Here is a 19,552-nt window from a genome sequence, read left to right on the forward strand (position 1 = left end):
TATTTTTAAAATAAGCTTGTCTATCTCTACCCAAAGATTTGCTGGGATTTTGTTAGGAATTGCATTAAAACCTTATATTAATATGTAAAGAATTGACATCTTTGTTATGTTGGACCACCCAATAATGAACACAGTACGTCTCTCTATTTCTTTAGATCTCCTTTGATTTATTTCATCAGCACTTTGTAGATTGCAGCATACATGTTTTGTTAGATTTAGACCTAAGTATTTCCTTTTTTTTTTAATGATTTCAAATGGTATGTTATTTTTCATGGTTCTCCAGAGAAGTTTTAGATATATAAAACTATGTAACTGTATATAGCTATATATAGCTATATATAGCTATATATATATATATATATATATATATATCTACATATATAACTATGTAACTATATATAACTATATATATATAACTATGTTTGACTAAATATAGAGAGATATGTAACTCTATGTATTTATATATATAACTATGTAACTATATATGTAACTATGTAACTATATATAGCTATGTATTACTATATTATCTCTCTGTGTGTGTGTGTGTGTGTATATATATATATATATATATATATATATATATATATATATATATATATGAGAGAAAGAGGAGAGAGAGAAAGACACTTAGGAGGCTGATAAATCCCACAGTCTGACATCTGCCGTCTATAAGCTGGAAAACCAGGAAAGCCAGCAGTGTAATCAGTGTGAGTCCTGAGTCTGGAGGTAGAAGAAACAGGAATCTGTTCTCCCAAGGCAGGAGAAGGTGGAAGTCTCAGCTCAAGAAGAGCAAGAGAATTCCCTCCCCTTTTTGCTCTATACAGCTCCTCAACGAATTGGATGATGTCCATCTGCACCATTGAAGGTGAATCTTCTTTACTCAGTCTGCCAATTCAAATGTTAATGCCATCCTGAAACACCTGCACAGATGCACCCAGAAATAACTGTTTTACTGACTATCTGGACATTCCTTAGCCTAGTCAAGTTGGCATCTAAAATTAACCATCACAGTATTACCATTTTAATTTAATCATTAGTTTTAGGAGGTTTTTTTTTTTAATATTCCTTAGATTTTGTATACATAGATAATCATGTTTCCTCTCAGTAGGATAGTTTTGTTTCTTCTTTTCTGATATGTATGCCTTTCCTTTCTTTCTTTCTCTTTTTCTTTCTTTCTTTCTTTCTCTTTTTCTTTCTTTCTTTCTTTCTTTCTTTCTTTCTTTCTTTCTTTCTTTCTTTCTTTCTTTCTTTCTTTCTTTCTTTCTTTCTTTCTTTTTCCCTTGCCTTATTTCACTGGCTAGATCTTCCAGCATTAGGGTGAATAAAGTGCTAAGAGCAGACATCCTTACCTTGTCCTAGATCCTAGAGGGAAAGTACTCCAACTTACACCATTAAGTAGAATGTGAACTACAGGGTTTTTGTAGATTCTATTTTTCTAAATGAAGGAGTTCCCCTTTATTCCTTTTTATTTGAGAGTTTTTATCATGAATGGCTTAAATTTTGTCAAGTGCTTTTACTCCACCAATTGATATGTTCATGTTTTCTCTCATTCTGGTTGTTAATATGGTGGATTGTATTGTTTGATTATCAAATATTGGTCAAACATTGCTTCTCTGAAATGAATCCCACTTAGGCTTGTAATTCTTTTTATATATTTCTACACTCGATTTGACAAGCTTATTAAGGATTTCTGTAATTTTGTTTCTTCGTTTCTTTATTTGTTTCTTTCTCTCTTTCTGAAATTATGTTTGTCTGGGTTTGGAATTAATGTAATACTAGCCTTATAAAATGAATTGGAAAATATTCCCTCTTTCATCTTCTGGATGGGATTGTGTAGAATTTATGTTCATTCTTCATTAATGGCTTGGTAGAACTCCAGTGAAACTATCTGAGCCTGAAGATTAGTTTTTTTGGGAGAGTTTTAAATTATGAATTCATTTTTCTGAATAGTTATAGGGCTTGCAAATTATTTATTTAATATTTGGTGAGTTGTGGTAGATTGTGGTAGATTGTTTTTTTAAGGAATTCATCCATTTTATGTAAGTTGTCCAGTATATGTGTGCACAGTTGTTCTCTGCATTATCTTGTTATCCTTTGGGTGTTGGCAGGATCTATGGTGACATCCTGTTTCATTCCTGATATTGGTAGTTTATGTCTTTCCTCATTTCTTTGTCAGTAGTGCTAGAAGTTTGACAATTTTATTGATATTTTCAAAGAACCAGAAAACACGTTCTTTTAAATTGCACATAGAAAATTCACTAATAGACCATATTCTAGATCAGAACAAAAATCTCCACTTTAAAATCAAATGGAGTGTGTTTTTTTAATTTATCTTTTGAATTTTTTAATTTATTGATTTTTTAAATTATTATGATATGTTAGTCACCATACAGTACATCATTAGCTTTTGATGTAGTGTTCCATGATTCATTGTTTGCATATAACACCCAATGCTCCATACAATACGTGCCCTCCTTAATACCCTTCACCGGGCTAGCCCATCTCCCCACCCTCTCCCCTCTAAAACCCTCAGTTTGTTTCCCGGAATCCATAGTCTCTCATGGTTCACCTCCCCCTCTGAATTCCCCCCCTTCATTTTTCCCTTCCTTCTCCTAATGTCCTCCATGCTATTCCTTATGTTCCACATATAAGTGAAACCGTATGATAATTGTCTTTCTCTGCTTGACTTATTTCACTTAGCATTATCTCCTCCAGTTCCATCCATGTCGATGCATATGGTGGGTATTCATCCTTTCTGATGGCTGAGTAATATTCCATTGTATATATGGACCACATCTTCTTTATCCATTCGTCTGTTGAAGGGCATCTCAGCTTCTCCCACAGTGTGGCTATTGTGGATATTGCTGCTCTGAACTTTGGGGTGCAGGTGCCCCTTCTTTTCCCTACGTCTGTATCTTTGGGGTAAATACCCAGTAGCACAATTGCTGGGTCATAGGGTAGCTCTATTTTTAACTTTTTGAGGAACCTCCACAATATTTTCCAAAGTGGCTATACCAACTTGCATTCCCACCAACAATGTAAGAGGGTTCCCCTTTCTCCACATCCTCTCCAACGTTTGTTGTTTCTTGCCTGGCCAATTTTTGCCATTTTAACTGGTGTAAGGTGGTATCAGTGTGGTTTGGATTTGAATTTTCTGATGGCTCATGATGTTGAACATTTTTTCATGTGTCTGTTAGCCATTCGTAGGTTTTCATTGGAAAAGTATCTGTTCATATCTTCTGACCACAGCAGGATCAATAATAGGTATTTGGAACCAACATATTTGGAAATTAAACAGCATGCCTTAAAATAACCAATGGGTCAGAGAAGAAAAGCCTGGAGAAACTAAAAAAAAAAAAAAGTCTGAAGTTAATGAGAAATGAAAACTGAGTGTGATGGAATATAACTAAAGAAGTGCTTAGATGGAAATTTAAAGTGATCTTTATGTTAGAATGGAAGAAAAGTCTCGACCTAAACATCTTAACGTGTACTTTAAGAAGTTAGCAAACAATAGCTAATTTAAACCAAACCTAGCAGGAAAAAGAAAATAAAAAGCAAAAGTCAAGGAAATCAAGGCTGGAACTGCAGTGCTGAGGGTGGGTGCCAGTGGTTGGCACGGGCCGGGGAGGGGGTGTGCGCAGGCGGCGCTTACAGCTGGGAAAGTCAGCTCTGGACAAGATACTGAGCTCCTGAAGCCTTGGCAGCCTCAGAGCCAGGATCCCGGCCAGAGAGGGGACAGCACCAGCTAGTCCTTGTTGGGTACTGTCTTCGCTATCAAGCCCCAGGATAATTCCTGGATGTGTTCACCAAGCCCTGGGGAGGTCCTTTTGGAGATTTTGAGTTCACTCTCCCAGAAGGATTTCAAATTGCACAGGAAAAAGCCTTGAGAAAGGATTGCTGGTGGAGCATGAATTCTCTATATTGCCTGCCCCCACACGCTGCTCCTCGGACGCACTCTGGGATTCCTGGTGCAGAGTGGTTGATTTTGTGAAAGTTCCTCACCTGAACTGGAAGAAATCTTGCAGGTGTATTGGCACCAGGGGAGAAAACTTAAACACAAATGTAGAATTATACCAAAGTTTCTGAAAATTACTAGCTGATTAAAAAACTTGTGGGTTCCTTTAATCCAGAAACCCATTGAGTGGTGGAACTGATTATGCTTGACTTTAAAATCAGTGGAATCCATCTAGATAAGAAAAGCATTAAAGAGCAGTGGATCTTACTATTAAAATCTTGGATTTGAGTAGAGCATTTTTTTATGGGGAACAATTTTTCCAAGATTGATAAGCAATTCTTCGCACAACACTTTTGCCAAAACTTTATTTTCGATAGAGATTCTGTAATAATTGATGGTCTACATGCAGAAGTACTAGAAGTTTTATGCAAGGAGCTGCTTGCACAATTTTTCTTTATCCCAATGCTGGCCAATTGAAATGTCCAGAAAGCTGCTCAGCAGCAGAAAACATATGACGAAGTTAGTGGGATATGTTTTTTTACAGGACTCCCCAGAGAACACTAGCTAAAAATTCAGACTGTCATGTAATTCCTTGAGAAACTATTTGACAAATTATCTGGCAGAACTATAAGAGATTTTTAGGAGATATGAGGAAAAAAGTGAAAGGGAATCTTCAAAATTCCAAATGAATGTCTTGGGATTCCCCTCCATCCAGTGGTATGATTTACGCAGAGAGGTAGAATATTGAGCCCAGTGTATATTGATGTGTTTCTCCCTGAAAGCCTGAATGGAAAAAGGTCTAAATATTTTTTTTAACTAATTGTTGGGGATTTCATTGTCTGCAGAGCTGCCTGGAAAATGAGGTGTGGTGTGAAGATTTTAGAATATTGGCTGTGGTTCACAAATTCAAAGGACTGCTGGGTGCATTTACTGCAAACAGACAAACCACATCAGGATTGTCATTTTACAATCTGTGGAAGTAGACTGGAAGAAAGAGACTGTTAACTCCATTGTAGTTCTTAAACTGTATCTTCCCCATTCCTCAGGGAGTTTACCAACTTTATTAACTCTTGGAATGATGGAAAAGCTTTCCCCTGAAATGGGGCATACCATACATTCTGTGCTAGGATATACTAATTAACAACATGTCAATGGACCAAATGCCCTACTGATTTTGCTGAGGTTCCTTCTATGCTGATGAAATATTTTCCAAAGTTTATCAAGTGGTTAACCAATTTGCCAGACATTATCAAACTGGGCAGCCACTGCCCAAAAATATGAAGTCTCATCTTTGTGAGAAAGGTTTGTGCTGCAGCCAATAGGCAACTTCAGGTCTTTTATGCCACTTTGCGTCTGCTCCAGCATGGGAAGCATCTCTGAGGCAGCCAACCTCAGACATCCCCATGGACACACAGGGTCAAGTTTATAGCTGACCATCCATTGCAAATACTGCCTAGCAGCTGTGAGTCAATCACCTTGTCTGTGATGGTATCACTCTTACCAGACGTCCAGGGTACTAGCTTCCATGGTGTAGAAGGAATGTTTTCTATAGGATCCTTCTAAGAGACAGGAATGCTTTCTATAGGATCCTTCTAACAGACGGCAGGAGAGTGCTCTTGCAGGGAGATGCTGGCACGTGGTAGGAACGAAGAGCCCATACTCACACTTCCATGAACTCAAAAGGGCTCTGCTGTTCAGTATGTTTGGGAAATGCCACATAAGCTTTTTTTTTTTTCAATTTTTTTTAATTTAATTAATGATTTTTTATTATATTATGTTAGTCACCATACAGTATATTCCCGGTTTCCGATGTAAAGCTCGATGATTCATTAGTTGCGTATAACACCCAGTGCACCATGCAATACGTGCCCTCCTTACTACCCATCACCGGTCTATCCCATTCCCCCACCACCCTCCCCTCTGAGGCCCTCAGTTTGTTTCTCATAGTCCATAGTCTCTCATGTTTCATTCCCCCTTCTGATTATCCCCCCTTTCTTTATCCCTATCTTCCCCTACCGATCTTCCTAGTTCTTATGTTCCATAGATGAGAGAAATCATATGATAGTTGTCTTTCTCTGCTTGACTTATTTCACTTAGCATTATCTCCTCCAGTGCCATCCATGTTGCAGCAAATGTTGAGAATTTGTTCTTTCTGATAGCTGAGTAATATTCCATTGTATATATGGACCACAACTTCTTAATCCAGTCATCTGTTGAAGGGCATCTCGGCTCCTTCCACAATTTAGCTATTGTGGACATTGCTGCTATGAACATTGGGGTGCATATGGCCTTTCTCTTCACTACGTCTGTATCTTTGGGGTAAACACCCAGTAGTGCAATGGCTGGATCATAGGGTAGCTCAATTTTTAACTTTTTAAGGGACCTCCACACGGTTTTCCAGAGTGGCTGTACCAACTTGCATTCCCACCAACAATGTAGGAGGGATCCCCTTTCTCCACATCCTCTCCAACAATTGTTGTTTCTTGCCTTGTCAATTTTTGCCATTCTAACTGGCGTAAGGTGGTATCTCAGTATGGTTTTGATTTGAATTTCCCTGATGGCTAATGATTTTGAACATTTTTTCATGTGTCTGTTAGCCATTTGTATGTCTTCATTGGAAAAGTGTCTGTTCATATCTTCTGTCCATTTTTTGATTTGATTATTTGTTTCTCGTGTATTGAGTTTGAGAAGTTCTTTGTAGATCTTGGATACCAGTCCTTTATCTGTAGTGTCATTTGCAAATATATTCTCCCATTCCCTGGACTGCCTCTTAGTTTTTTTGACTGTTTCCTTGGCTGTGCAGAAGCTTTTAATCTTGATGAAGTCCCATAAGTTCATTTTATCTTTTGTTTCTCTTGCCTTTGGGGATGTGTCATGAAAAAGGTTGCTTTGGCCGATGTCATAGAGGTTGCTGCCTATGTTCTCCTCTAGAATTTTGATGGATTCCTGTCTCACATCGAGGTCTTTCATCCATTTGGAGTTTATTTTTGTGTATGGTGTGAGAGAGTGGTCAAGTTTCATTCTTTTGCATGTAGCTGTCCAATTTTCCCAGCACCATTTATTGAAGAGACTATCTTTTTTTCCACCGGATGTTTTGTCCTGCTTTATCAAAGATTATTTGCCCAAAGAGGTGAGGGTCCATTTCTGGGTTCTCTATTCTGTTCCATTGGTCTGTGTGTCTGTTTTTGTGCCAGTACCATGATGTCTTTGTGATCACAGCTTTGTAGTACAGCTCGACATCTGGCATTGTGATGCCCCCAGCTTTGTTTTTCCTTTTCAACAGTTCCTTGGAGATTCGGGGCCTTTTCTGTTTCCATACAAATTTAAGGACTATTTGTTCCAGTTCTTTGAAAAATGTCCTTGGTATTTTGATCGGGATAGCATTGAAAGTGTAGATTGCTCTGGGTAGCATGGACATTTTAACTATGTTAATTCTTCCGATCCATGAGCATGGAATATTTTTCCATCTTTTTATGTCTTCTTCAATGTCTTTCAAGAGTGATTTATAGTTTCTAGAATATAGGTCCTTTACATCTCTGGTTAAGTTAATTCCAAGGTAACGTATGGTTTTTGGTGCTATTGTAAATGGGATGGATTCCCTAATTTCTCTTTCTTCAGTGTCATTATTCGTGTATAGAAACGCAACTGATTTCTGAGTATTGATTTTGTATCCCGCCACATTACTGAATTGCTCTATAACTTCGAATAGTTTGGGAGTGGATTCTTTTGGGTTTTCCATATAGAGTATCATGTCATCTGCGAAGAGAGACATTTTGACTTCTTCTCTGCCGATTTGGATACCTTTGATCCCTTTTTGTTGTCTGATTGCTGTTGCAAGGACTTCTAGTACTATGTTGAATAATAGTGGCGAGAGTGGGCATCCTTGTCGTGTTCCTGATCTTAAAGGAAAGGCTTCCAGCTTCTCCCCATTGAGAATAATATTTGCTGTAGGCTTTTCATAGATGGCTTTTATGAGATTGAGAAATGTCTATTCCTACACTCTGAAGGGTTTTAATCAGGAAAGGATGCTGTTTTGTCAAATGCTTTTTCGGCATCAATTGAGAGGATCATATGGCTCCTGAGTCTTTTCTTGTTGATATGATGTATCACGCTGATCGATTTGTGAATGTTGAACCACGCTTGCATCCCAGGTATGAATCCCACTTGGTCATGATGGATAATCCTTTTAATGTACTGTTGGATTCTATTAGCAAGGATCTTGTTGAGGATTTTGGCATCCGTATTCATTAGGGAAATCGGTCTGTAATTCTCCTTTTTGATGGGGTCTTTGCCTGGTTTGGGGATCAAGGTAATATTGGCTTCATAGAATGAGTTTGGTAGCTTTCCTTCTGTTTCTATTTTTTGAAATACCTTTAGGAGAATGGGTATTATTTCTTCTTTGAATGTTTGGTAGAATTCCCCAGGAAAACCATCCGGGCCTGGAGTTTTGTTATTTGGAAGGTTGTTTATCACTGACTTAATCTCTTCATAATTAATTGGCCTGTTTAAGAAATCAATTTCTTCCTGTTTCAGTCTTGGTAGTTTATAGGTTTCCAGGAAGGCCTCCATCTCTTCCAGATTGCTTAGTTTTTTGGCATATAGCTGTTGATAATAGTTTCTAATAATCCTTCCAATTTCATTGGTGTTGGTCATGACCTCTCCTTTTTCATTCATAATTTTAATAATTTGGGTCCTTTCTCTTTTCTCTTGGATAAGTTTTGCTGGTGGTCTGTCAATTTTATTGATTCTCTCAGAGAACCAGCTTCAAGTCCTGTTGATTTGCTCTGCTGTGCTTCTGGTTTCTAATTCATTGATTTCTGCTCTCATCTTGGTCAACTGCTACCTCGTGAGTGGATTAGGCTTGTCCCTCTGTTGCTGTTCCAGCTTCTTGAGGTGAGAATATAAAAACTGCATTTTAGATTTTTCTATTCTTTTGAGTGAGGTTTGGTTGGCTATGTATTTTTCCCTTAGGTCTGCCTTTGCAAGGTCCCATAGGTTTTGGACCATTGTGTTTTCATTCTCGTTGGTCTCCATAAATTGTTTAAGTTGATTTTTGATGGGAAATGCCACATAAGCTTTGAAGGTGCACTGTGCACAATTAGAAGACCTACAATCATGAAACATATTTCGCATTGCATATGTAACTCAATATTTCCCACCCCTTGTTTAGGAATACCTATTGGTGACATTTTTCAGAACACTAGGAAATAAATGCAAAAAGCATTCAGATGGAAATGACAATCTTACAGATAAAAGGTTCAAAATTTATGTGATTGCAGAACGCAATTGTTTATCAACATAAAAAGCCAGAGACAAGGAAAAACACTTGACTGGTAAAGGCGGATGCAAATGACATTCCCAGATATATAAGGGCTCAGGAAATATCTCAACAGTGTACTTTTCTATAAAATTGCTTAAAGAATATATAATCTTGACCAAGTCAAAGCAAGGGAAATCTTTAAGGAACTATTGAAAATGTAGAGAAGTCAGTCTCTTTCACAGTATCTGGATAAATCATAGTAGGAAATGATTTAGTTATGAATATTTTTCCTAGTGATGGGAATAAACACACAAGCAATCCTTCTGGGGGAAAAAATTCTCATGAGGTTACGGTTTATCACCAGTTTCCAAAAATCCAACTTGAAGTGCTTATGATTATGGAAAAGACAACCAAACAATAACTAAAAAATAACCTAAAAAAGAACTGGAGGAAAACAAATAAAATGTTAACATACCTGTCAAAAAAGTCAAGGAAATCAAGAACAGTTAAATCAATAAAGCCAAAAATTGCTTCTTTGCAAAGATAATATAATTGATAAAGCTTTAGCCAGACTAATAGAAAAAAATTGAAAAGACAAATATTATAACATAAAGAACAAAGAAGGGAAAGGAAAACCTCACTACAGATCCTATACACAATGCCAGTGTAATAAAAAATATTAAGCAATAAATTTGACAACTTAAATAAAATCCTTAAATTTCTTAAAATACCTAAGCTCACAAGGATCACAAATATCAGTCTGGAGGAAATGAGTTATCGGCCTATATCATATATATATATAGAGAGAGAGAGAGAAAGAGAATTCCAGGGTCAGATTCAGATGGCTTATTTGGCAAAATTCTCACCAATACCTAAGAAAAAAATAATATCTATTCTATACTATCTAAACAGAAATTTGAGGAAGAGGGAAACTTCCCATCTCATTTTATGAAGCTAGCATTACTTCAATACCCAAACCAGACAAAGATATTACAAGGAAAGAAAACCACAAACCAATATCCTCCATGTATAAACAAAAACATTCTTAAAAAATTATTAGCAAATCGAACTTAGCAGTATTCTCAGAGAATGCTAAATTGTCGCCCAGTGGAGTTTTTCTAGAAATCACTTCTAATATTGGAAAATCAATCAAAGCAATTCACTATCTACACACAAACCTTTTAAAAAATGTAAATGAGAAGGACCTAGAATGGTCAAAATAATTTCAAAAAAATCATATAATTAATATACACTGAATGTGTTTAATTATATAAATAATGCAAAGCGATGATGTTCAAAATGTTTTTTTGGGGAAAGGGTAGCTATGGTGGTCAGTGGAACACAATAAATAGTCCCAATGTAGAGTCCACCTGTATACAGTCCATTCATTGTTATAAAGAGGTGAACCAATTGAGTAAGGATGAATCGTTTCAATAATTGGTGCTAGACTATCTGGTCTATATGATGATGATAATAATAATAATAATAAACATATACTACTGCACATACTGTGTAAGGGTTAACTTGAAATGGATAATAAACATAACTGAAAGAGTTAAAAGCATAATTCTTATAGAAGAAAACATAAAAGTATATTTCCGTGATCTTGGCATAAACAAGTATGTCTTAAGTAGGACACACACAAAAAACAAATAAAAGAAAAAATGATAAGTTGGACTTTATCAGAATTAAAATATTCTGTTTTTTGAAAGATGCTATTAAGAAAATCGGGTGATGAGCATTAAGGAGGGCACGTGATGTGATGAGCACTGGGTGTTATATGAAACTGATACGTTATTGAACACTACATCAGAAACTAATGATCTACCATATAAGTTGGCTAATTGAATTTAGATAAAAAGAGGAAAATGAATAGGCAGACCACATAACTGGGAGAAAATATTTGCAAACATATTTTATAATGTACTTGTATCCAAAATACATAAAGAACACTTATAATTCAGTAAGAGACAACCCATTTAAAAAAGAGGAAAGGATTTGACCAGATGTTTCACCAAGGCAGAAGTGTTAATGGTCAGGAAAATGCAAATTAAAATCACAAAATTATGATAATACATAGGAGAATGGCAAAATTAAAAAGACGGACCAGATCACGTCCTGGCAAGACTGGAGCAACGTGATACAGCATATAGTGCTGGTGAGAGTGCAAACTTGCATCACCGCTTGGTAAAACTCGCCAGCAACGTCTTAGAAAGGTAGATGTGCACCTACCATTCTACCTAACAGTCTCATTCCTAGGTGAAAACTGGGATGCTCCTTGAAATAAAAAATGAATAAACTACTGATAAACGCAGCAAAATTAATGAATCTCAAAACGACTAAAGCTAAATGCAAGAAGCCAAAAGCAAAATGCTACTTTATGCTTTATTTCATTTATATGACTTTCTGGAATAGATAAAATTACAACAGAAAACAAAGTAGTGGCAGCTAGTTTTTGGAGATTGATTGCCAAGTGTCATGAGAGAATTTAAGGTGCTTAGCAAATGTTCTGACTATTTTGATAGTTACCTGACTGTATGTATTTACCCAAGTTTATGGAACTGTATGCTTTAAAACAGTGAATTTCCTTGTGTGTAAATTAGACCTCAATATAACTCACTTAAAAAGCTATCTTTTTATTCCACTGGCTGATCGACCTACCAAAGTAGCCACTAAAACTACACTCCATTGTCATTACTTCTACCTCGAGTTTATTTGCTGGGTGACAGTTTGGGAAGTTTGAGCATAGGGATAGGAGGTCAGCAGCATGGGTAAAAGCTGTGTGAACTATGTTGAATAATTGTTGCTCTGGGAGCTTTTAATGAAAGTTACTGGCCAAGAGTCTCTGTACTTTAATAGATTGTAACTCTCATTAAAAGAAGTTTTTTTTTTTTTTATGTTTTTGGTTTTGGTTTTTGTGGGTCCTTTTTTGTGATCCTATGGACTAATAGAGTATTGGGTGCTTAATAAATGTTTCTTAAATGAGTGAAGAAATGCATTTAAGAATTATAGTGACAAAGTAATCAGAAATGTTAGAAATGGATGTTTCAAAAAACTAGTATGGCCTACAAGAAAACGTTCACATGGATACTTAAGTGACTTCATTTCAGTGGTTTTCAGCTGCTGGGATTGAGAGAGATGGCAGGTCCACCTTTTATAGCAGATATTTTGTAAATGTCTGAGAGCATTTTAGGCTGTAAAGATGATTAAGGCGTGCTACTGACATTCAGTGGATGTGGGCCAGGTATGATGTTTTCTGGCCATGCCTGGGATAGTTCTGTGCAATTAAATTTCATCCTGTGTCTTTCTTGATTTTAGAACATCATATAGGTGAAACACATCTTTATAATTATCCAAGCTGGGAAATAACTCATTTTACACATAAATAGAAAACAAATATTTGTGCGTAGCTTAATGCACTCTGAGCTTTCTAAGAATGTAACACCATGCAAATTGAGAGAAAAGTATAATTCATTTCATTAGAACTTTATTGAGAAGCATTCACCACTTGGAAAAATAATTTGGTGCCATGAATGTTGTTGATTCTGGAATAAAACCTGTCTATGTAATAATGTGTTTGTAGCTGTTGCATTTCCAGTGATACATTCTGTAAGTGCAAGCATCTGTGATCTTCATGATCCCTCCTTGTGTAGTCTTGTCTAGCATTTGCATACTGAAAACACAATCCTTTTTGTAAGTTGTTTTTTTCCTTTCTCCTTTATGCAGTAATTTGGGCATTATATTGATTTCCCTAAAATTATAGGTATATAGGTAAGTTTTATTCTGTATACATTTTCTTTTAGCCTAAGGAGCAATAGATGTGATAGAATTGGAAACAACTTATAAGTCATCCCTGAGCTACTTAATATTTCTCTTCAGTGTATATGCATGATACAGTTCCAATTATCCCAAATTTTATTCTCCTATTTTAGTTTCTTATTATGCTTTTAAAATTTGTCTCCAGCTTTGTTGAGGTATAACTGACAAATACAATCATAAGTTATTTAAAATGTACAATGTGATGATTTGATATATGCATATACTGTGAAAAGATACCCCTATCATGTTAATTAACACATCTATCACTTCACATATTTACTTTTCTGTTGTTGTTAAGAACATTTAAGTTTGACTCTTTTAGCAAATTTCAATTACAAAATACAGCATTCCCAACAATCTTGTCTATGGTACCCATTAGATCTTCAGAACTTATTCATCTTATAACTGGAAGGTGGTACTCTTTTATGTCTTATTTTAGTTATTAATTTGAAATGGCTTCCACCCAGATCAAATACTTTATCTGTCATATTTAACCGTAAAAATGGTAAGTAGCAAGAAGAGCACAACCTTTCCAAAGGAATTAAGCCACACATTTCAAATACTTAAGATTTATAATTCATATGACCTTCCTTAAAGATAACAGAATATTTAATGTCTTAAATTTAACACTAGAAAACTTATGTGAGCCTTGTAATAGAAGAAAAAAAATTAAAAAGAAAATAGGGAAAAAAAGATTTGGTGTCAAAGAAATCAAGAGATTAATAATTGATCTAATAAACATAGTGATATGAATAATAGAGAAACACCTAACGTAAAATTCAAACTTTCTGGTATGAAATAAGAGTCCTTCTTTCCAATCTTTTTTTACTACTTTTTATGGACTGTATTGCATTTCTTCCAGAATTCATATGTTGAAGTCCTAACCCCACAATGTGACTATATTTGGAGATAGTGCCTTTAAGGAGGTAAAGTTAAATGAGATCATAAGGATGGGGTTCTACTCCCTTAAGACTGGTATCTTCATAAGAAGTGGCAGAGACTCCTAAGAGCTCTTTCTCAGTGCACACATGTGAGAACACAGCAAGAAGGCAGCCATCTGCAAGTCAGGAAGAGCGTCCTCACCGGAAAATGGATTTTCCACCAACCAGATTTTGAAATTCTAGCCTCCAGAATTGTGAGAAAATAGAAATTATTTTATTTTATTTTATTTTATTTATTTTATCTTATTTTATTTTTAGAGAGAGAGAGAGCATGTGCACATGAGCAAGAGGGTGGGGAGCAGAGGGAGAGGGGGAGAGAGAATCTCAGGCAGGCTCCTGGCTCAGGGCAAAGCCTGATGCAGGGCTCCATCTCACGACCCTGAGATCATGACCTGAGCCACAATCAAGAGTCAGAGGCTTATCTGACTAAGCCACCCAGGTGCCCCAAGAAAATAAATTTCTGTTGTTTAAGCCCCAACCCCCCCAAGCTGGAGGTATTTTGTTATGGCAGTCTTACCAGAGCAACACAATACTTACTGTCCCCACTAGCCATTTTTAGCTCCCAGAACAGAACATATGTGCCTTTGAGCTCATCATATATTCCCAGATGTAGTTTGTATGTTGGGTACTGTTTCAGTTGCTAGAGATATAGCAGTGTACTAGATATATATAAGTTCCAACCTCATAGAACATATTCTAGTAGGAAAGAGAAAGGTAAATAGGTTAATAATTTCATAATGTGATATCAGTTAAATGCTAGGACAATGATGATAAAGAATAAGGAGGACCATAATGGTAGATATGACTACTATAAAGAAATGAAGAGTTCTTTCTGAGGAGAAGGCAGCTGGACAGAAACATGAATAAAATGAGTGAAGGGAGTGGAGTGACAGTGGACCCATAGCAAGTTCAAAAGCCTCAAGGTGGAAATGTGCTTGGGACCTTTAAAGAATCACCCAAAGGCTGGAGTCCTGAGCTCTGTGAACAGGTGAGAGAAACAAGATAACTGGAGGAATATGAGGCTTTGGTAGGAATTTTGGAGAGAGTATGGGAAAAGGGTGTTTCCATGATCCCATACAGTTGTAAGGCTATTTGGGCAATAGTTGGAATAACTGAATTTAAGAGGGACAAGAGGGGAATGAAGGAAAACAACCAGGGTATTATTAATAAGAAACAATCTCCCTGTATTTTCTCATTTTTAATTCTTCAACGATGGCCAATGGGGTCTAGCCCCTCAGATGCTGCAGTTGTGGAAGAAGAACAAAGTAAGAAGAAAATAAGAAGACAATGAAACAGTATAAATTAATCCCCAAGTTAATATAAAGTGGTTTCAGGGAGTCAGATAAAGACAACTGTTCCATAAACAAATTTACTCCAATCAACCAAGGATATAGTGAGGCCAGCATTAAGACTTGGATGAAATTAAATTCTTGTTCTAGTAAGAAATTGTGATTCTGAAATCAGTAGTTGCACATGTGATCTTTAAAAATACAGATGCATATTTTAATAGGTTTTGGCTGTTCATGAAAAAAAGCCAGTTATATAAAGTTATTAACAATTATTTCAGTCATATTAAATACAATCAACTGAGTCATGCCTAACATCAAGTAAGAAATTCCATCTTGAAAGGGAGTGAACCAGAATCGTATCTGTCAACCAGGATGAAATACTATCTTCGATACACTATATGGTAAACATTAAGTTTTTGTGTGTGTGTGTGTGTGTCTGAGTTTAGGAGAATTTCTTTCATATATTGAAAAAAAAATTTAGCAATCATGTCACCTAGAATACACACTTTTAAAATAAATGTTAGGAAATGTCATTAATTACAGTCATTTTTATGCCTTTATTGTACTAAGTGATTAAACAATTAAATGTCTAAATGACACAATAATACCCATATTTCCAAAACCAAGTTCATTGCCATTCCCTAAAGAACTGCTTCACTAATTGTCCTTTATAGCTCATATTTTTTCCAGGCTGAAGAGGAGAGATAATATTTTATTAGTAAAATATTGAATATTTTTTCTGGTTTTGCCTGTATCTACCAAATTTCCTGAATTGTCAAACTGCAATCAATCCTCTAAGGGTTGTTCACATATACTACCATAAACAATGCGGTATTTTTTGTTCATTTTTGTTTGTTTTCTTTTCCTATCAGCAATGATCACATGGATCTCTGCTGTTTCTGATGCAAAATTTCTCCTTCATTATCCAATAGGTTTCCAAAAGTGTCTGCATTGGAAAATACTGCCCATGAAAACCTTACGAGCATTTAATCTATGATCCCTCAATGTTGTCAGTACCAAAAAAATCATCTTAAAGTCACTGGTGTTTGGACCCCTTCCTCCTTTTTTTCTTCCAGAGGCATCCTCTGTTTGGGGAAAACTGGGCTAGTGGATTCAACAAGTAATGTGCACTGTGTTGTATCCAAATGCAAGCCATATCCCCCCATGTTTAAACATGAACGTTCTGCCAAGTTTGTGCACACCAGCTCTCTGTTAGAATAAATTTCTTATCATGAAAATTCTTAGCCTTCAAATCTCTGAATGAATCAAAATGATTAAAATTTAACTCTGAATGAGTCGGAATGATTGACTCTCAAACATCCATATCATCCCAAATTGAGAATTCAGGTCACTGAGGTAAACCAAAGCCCCATGAGTGAATGGCTTAAAGTTGCAGAATAGGACAAAATCCTGACTAATAAGACATGAAAGGAAATTGAAGGTGGGGCTTCGAATAAGTTTACTTATTCCTAAAATGAAACAATATGACAAATAGTTCATTTTCTCAATTTTTCATATGTTATTATAATTCCTAGAACTGCTGCAACCATCTGGGATCACAAAGGCATCCCCTTGTGCCCCCCCAGGAGATGGCAGAGAGGAGGAGAAAGTACCCTTGACAGTAGTGACCAAGCTGACTGAAGTTCACAGCTAGTATTACTCTTAGTTCTCCCCATGCTGTCATGAAATGGAAACATGTAATTGCATGAAATCAACAAGTGAAGCAAGTAATTTATCTAAAAAAAAGCTGCTTTCATTTATGAATATTTTTTGAAGAATCATTAATTGAGCACCAACTCTATGTTACAACAGCTGGTCTCAAGGAGCTCTGGGTGTGGTTGAATGCATGTGTGGCAGAATATGTACGTTCAAGAAACTCCACAGCTAAGACACCAAAAATTTTGTCAAATCTAGTAAAGTTGGCCTGTTAAAAGACATACCTAATTAAGATTGAAGAAAATTATACTATAAACATATTTTCCTACACAGATGGAAAAAAGTCTTCCATGTTGGTTTCTGACAACTCCTGGACTGGAATCTGTTTCGTTATTCTTTGTATTTCCAGCAGTTTCCTAACACCTGATCCATAGTAGGCTTTAACAGATACATGCACAAACAACAAAACAAAACAAAATGTAATTGGAGATAAAAACAGATTATTCCTATTTACCTATCATTAGGAGGTTTATGGAGTTGGGATGAAGTATAAATTACATTCTGTTTGAACTTTTAAAAAGTTCATATTTTGATTACCATTTTTTTTGTAGACATTCATCTAAAAATGAAGTAGCTTTCTTATTTGCAACAAGTTATCATTTTATATTTATTCTTATATTGCCATTGTGTTATGCTTGTTTAAACCTACATTAGAGGGGTGCCTGGGTGGCTCAGTCAGTTAAGCGACCAACTCATGATTTTGGCTCAGGTCGTGATCTCAGGGTTGTGGGATCCAGCCCCACCCCGAGCCCCACCTTGGGCTCCACGCTCAGTGTGAAGTCTGCTTGAGATTCTTTCTCTTCCTCTCCCTCTGCTCCACCCCTCCCCTCTCATATAAATAAATAAAATCTTTAAAAAAAAACCCTACATTAGATTGATAAAATTAATCATCCTATGTTTTTATTTCCTAAAATAAGTACCGCAAATTTAATAATACATATATCAATATCAATATTTTGTTTTTGCAAATCAATACATGGTTGAGATGTTTTTTAATTATGCAGATGATGGCGATTTGCAAATTTCAATTAACAAAGGCATAATTAGTAAGCTTGGTGTCGGATGTCCCTCGATAGTTAAATCAGATTTCAGTGGTAATATCCTACCTGGCATCTATGCAAAGATTCTTGGCATTGATGTAAAAATCTGCCATGGCAATCTAGACATGCTTCCTTTGTATTCTCTGAGAATTGGCTCTGTTCTTATTTTCTGCCATCAACCCAGTGAGAAATTCAGAGAAATTGCCAGATGGCTCATCCTGTGAAGAACTTTATGTAATCAGGAAGAATTTTGAAATAAAGCAAGGCTTGGCAGAAACCAGTTAGCAGAACTCATCATTATTGCTGTTGTTTGAAGATCTGTTGTCCTGTTCTCAGGGCAAAAATGCAATGGCTGGAAACTCAGATTTCCACAGAGGGAGCTACCATAAATTCATTTTATTTATAGGGAACTTTACTAATTACCCTTTATAACATCTTTCAGGTTACCTCTATGTTCAATACTTGATTTAATTGAGGACACTCAATCCTCAGAAAATTTAGTAACTGAACATTCACTGCAATTTTTAGATTTAAGACCCTTGAGACTGAGACTTTTATATATAATAATGTACATCAATGTGACAAATTAACAATATTATTTTTGTTGGAAAAGTATGAAAAGAAAAACATGAACCGTCGCGCTGTTAACACTGTACATCTCTACACAAACCCAGACATTTATTATTACCTGTCAAATTAATCTAAATAATAAACATTAATTTTCACTGGATTATTTTGTATTTAAGAATCTATGTTTTTCTAATTATTTACCAAGTCTAATACAAACTCTGGAATTTGGAACCATTCCTTATTTAATGGTCATTCTTGTTTCAACTCCTAACACACCCGCATGTCCACGGTCAGTTCAATAATAGCAAATTCCACATGCTGACCCCCTACTTAGAATGTATTGTCTCTTTTATGTCAACCCAAATTCTATGTTAATTTCAAGCCCTGTTTTTCATCCTACCACATTTCCCTAGTCATTCTTGTTAGTTTTCTCATAACCTCCTTTAGTGTTTTAAAAAAAAAAATAGATCTATCATTTGAGAGAGTGAGTAAGCATGGAGGTGGGTGGGCGGGGGAGGGACAGAGGGAGAGAGAGTCTTAAGCAGACTCTGCCTTGAGCATGGAGCCCCACACAGAGCTTGATATGACAACCCTGAGTTCACGACCCTAAGACCAATGCCTGAGCCAAAACCAAGAGTCAGTCGCTTAACTGAATGAGCCACCCAGGAGCCCATCTTTTGGTGTCTTTATATATTGGTGTTCCTTGAATACTTGTCCTCTGCTTTCCTCTTGCTTTTTATTTTAAAGAGTCTTTCAGGGTCATTGAAATCATTGCTATTTCCTTTTATCTTTGTTTTATGCATCTTCTTTTGTTTTTAATTGTCATTTATAGTCTGATCAATCCCCAGTCCAATCTCTAGCAAAGACCCCTCTTGCAAGCAAGCCACAAACCTGTTTAACCACCTGCCTATCTCATATCTTCACGTGGATGTCTTACAGAGGTCGCATATCTCAAAAATTCT

General features: G+C 36.1%; 1 pseudogene; it reads left to right on the forward strand.

Moving 5' to 3' along the window:
* LOC123795504 (mitochondrial intermediate peptidase pseudogene) overlaps window positions 1–5,335 on the forward strand; it is a 49,216-nt pseudogene extending 43,881 nt beyond the window's left edge.
* Window positions 5,336–19,552: the final 14,217 nt, after the last annotated feature.

Source organism: Ursus americanus, chromosome 6, assembly GCF_024610735.1.
Source record: "Ursus americanus isolate L20-20 chromosome 6, mUrsAme1.1.p, whole genome shotgun sequence".
Lineage (NCBI taxonomy): Eukaryota > Metazoa > Chordata > Mammalia > Carnivora > Ursidae > Ursus > Ursus americanus.